We start from the raw sequence: 3,914 nt of genomic DNA on the forward strand, positions 1-3,914 counted from the left end.
TTTCTTTAATGATTGATTTGAACAAAAGAAATGAGCAATAAGTCCAGAACTTTTCTGACACTAATTCTGCATCATGAAAAGTTACACATTTAATAGAATTTAACTTGTGGATACAATTTTATGTATCATTTTAAAATCACTTAACTTTGTAATAATTGTCTTAAAATATTTAAATCCTATTTCAGTTTCAATGCTACTTATTTTTAGTAAAATGTTTCTTCTCAATGCTTCCTTTACAAAGGACTGTCAGGAGATTTCTTGCTTTGTGATTTTTTTTTTTTTTTTTGATACTTTTCAGTGTTTCCCTCCCAGGAAGCCAACCCACTTCATTTGTCTGAGTAGCAGGTGATCCCCCATCAATTGTTTCAAGTCAGCTTCCATCTGTTAAAATTCAACAACTTAAAAGCTGTTTTCCTGAGACTTCCTGGGTATTACTTTGTGTTTTTCACTGTTCATATGGCAACATTAACATCAATTCGCCTTTATTTTTTTCTCTCTCCATGAAATAAGCATAAACCAAAGTGGTAACACTTGGCAAGAGAGGGTACTCTCAAAAGATTTATAGTTGACTCTTGGATTCTGTAGGAAGTACAATATGCCAAAACACTCAAGAGTAATAATTTCAAATAACCCAACGGTCTGCCTGAGTTAGAAGTATTACTAATTACAAAATTACAAGAATACTAAGTACAAAAGGAAAAAAGAAAGAAAAATTACACGTTAAAAATTGTATTTTGCATAAAAAGATACAATACAGATTTCTCATATCTAAATACCAAATAAGATGAACAATTTTTATACTAGAGTTACATTGAGCTCAAATTTATTTATACTAATAACAATGACCATATTATTCCTATGTTTATTAGGCAAAATTCAAGAAAGATAAACATTTAAATCTTTTCCAAAACAGATGGTTCTTAATGTATATTGGTTCAACTTACTACATTTTATAATTATTTTTACTTTTTCTATGGTGTGAAAGCAATTTAGACTAAGTAAAATCCACATCTTGAATTTTGATCTTTTCCAAGACTAACACCATGCAGTATGATTTTTCTCTCTCTTTGTCAAACATTTCTCTTTCTTTAACAACGAGAGAAAACTATACTGCTAGCATGTAACTATTCTGTATTCTAAGATAACTATTTTGAGCATGCAGCATACTTCATGGAATCACCTTAAGTTTCCATCAGTGGATGCATGGGAAAAAAATTAAATACACAATCAATTTCCTTAAAAATAAGGAAAGGAGCTGGGGATGTGGCTCAAGTGGTAGCGCGCTCGCCAGGCATGCACGGGGCGCTGGGTTTGATCCTCAGCACCACATACCAATAAAATGAAGATGTTGTGTCCACCGAAAACTAAAAAACAAAATAAATATTTAAAAAATTATCTCTCTCTCTCTCAAAATAAAAATAAGGAAACCCTGCCATTTGGGATAAGGTAGGTGCAATTGGAAGGCATTATATTAAATGAAATAAGTTAGGCACAGAAAGACAAAATATCACATGATCTCACTCAAATGTGGAATCTTAAAAAGTAGAACTGAAAGAAATCAAGGGCAGAATGGTGTCTTCCAATGCATTGAAATGGGGAGGGAGAATAATGTTCAAAGAATACAAAATTTCCTTTAAATAAGAGAAATAAATTTAAGAGATCTATTTTACAACATAATGACAATAACTAATAACAATGTGTTACATTATTAAAAATTGCTAAGAGCAGATTTCAGGTACTTTCGCCACACACAGAAAGATAAAGATGGGAGATAATTCATATTTTAATTAGTTCAATTTAGCCATTTCACAATATACACGTAGTCCAAAACAACATATTGTATATGATAAAAACATACAAATTATTGTTGTTAATTAAAATAAAATTTAAAACAAATTATATTATTAGTACATAACAAAACACGTGAAAGGAGATTTTAAATATAATAAGTGAATTTTTTAGTTTTACAAATAAGTAAAGTTATAGGATATTGAATATTAACAAGACTGCTTAGGCTCACTATTGCTGAAGATTATTTGAAATTGACACATTTGTTTACTTTTAGTAACTACATAAATTGCTTTAACATTTTTATTTAAATACACATACACATTAACCCATTTATTCTTAAAAAATGCAAAAAATGTGCAAATATATGTTCATGGCATTAATATCTATTATAATAAAAACTAGAAACAATTTGAGCATCAATAAGAAGATTAAACAAATTAATTATAAAAACAATGGTCAAATTCGTTTATTGATTGACTTAGGCCATTTTGTGCTGTTCTAACAGAATGCCACAGACTATTTATTGCAGTCCTGATCTGAGGCTGGGATATCCAAGAACATGGTGCCAGCATGTTTTAAGGGCCTTCTCACTGTGTCACATGACAGAAGACATGGCATGATAAGTGAGCCTGTGTGAGCTCTGCTCTCTTCCTCTTTGTATTATGCCAGTATTGTCCTTATGGGGTCTTCTACTCTCATGACCTTAACTAACAGTAATTACCTCCCAAAAGCCCAACCTCCAATGTACCATCAATTCAAGAATTTGAGTATTAAATTTTAAATACCTGAACTTTTGGAGGACACATTCAAGCCACAGTATTGATGTACAAATGGGAAGGAGAAAGTTCGCCAGAATGATGACAGTGGTTTTCTCAGTGTGGGCTGAAAGATAGGAGGTGGGGATCCTAGAAGATACTGTCAATGCTCTTCCAATACCACTTAGCTTTTATTTTTCCTGTACAAGCTTGGCCATGCTCTTCGGCTAATGCCTAGAATTCAGTGTCTTACTTTTTCCAATATTATATATGGAATAATCTGAAGGCAAAGAGAAATGAATATGGGGAAGGGGATCCTGCAGGCATAGTAGATGACATTTAGGGAATATATACTCCAGCTTCCTCCTTCTGGAGTAAAAGGGCCATGACTCTAATGCATGATGCCCACTGTCCCCACTAAATGCCCAGCAGATTGAATTCTAGTTGCCATCACCAGAAAACTACTCACAAACACACCCTCAGTGGATTCCCTTCTTTATCTCAATTTCCCACTACCTAAGAATGCTTCCTGGGTTCACATTCTCCATAACCCAAATATACTCAAAACTGCTGCTTAAGGAAGCACAAGAAGTGGTTTGCTTGAAATTTATTTGTCCTTTGTACTATTTTCTCCTGTTCAATTTTTTTTCCTTTAGGTATGTTTGGATAGATGTGTATAAATGTTTTGTGGCCCTTGAAATGAAACATTCTCATAGATCCACAATAGACATTCTTGATATGTAAACACCTTATCTATGTGCAACTAATTCACACCATCCTGCCCTGAGATTCCTCTTCTGAGTCCTGGACTATAACTTCCTAGGAGAAGCCTCTTCTTCCCAATGACATGCTAGAAAGAAAAAACTAGCAGATTTGAGCTCATAATTAACATTAGCACAGTGCTTGGTACATAGGCATCTCTCCATAATATCTGATAGCATATTAATGAAAGCAAGAGTGAATGTATATGCTAAAGCTAGCTACAAGAACCTTTCAACTTCTGACACTGAAATTCTCTATCTCCTGAGAGTAATAAAACTGTGCTTTGGTTAAGGTGTATTTTATCAAGTGTCTACCTGAGCAGATGATTGTTAAGAACCTGGGTTGATGTGTGACCTTGACAAACTACTTCAACTCTGCAAAACTCAGTTATTCATACAGAGCACTCACAGTACGTAGTAGGAGTTCAACATGTTCATTCCTTCAGTAGAGGGACTTATGGTCGCATCTGACTCTTCAGAGGAGTTGTTCAGAGGATATGTTCAGCCTTTAAAAACTGGCTAGTTCTACAGTGTACTATGTAACAGGGTCATTTGTTAAGAAAGTTGGGCTCAGAAGGCAGTTGATTGAAACTTAGCACTAATAATG

Source organism: Marmota marmota, unplaced genomic scaffold (genome assembly GCF_001458135.2).
Source record: "Marmota marmota marmota unplaced genomic scaffold, marMar, whole genome shotgun sequence".
Classification (NCBI taxonomy): Eukaryota; Metazoa; Chordata; class Mammalia; order Rodentia; family Sciuridae; genus Marmota; species Marmota marmota.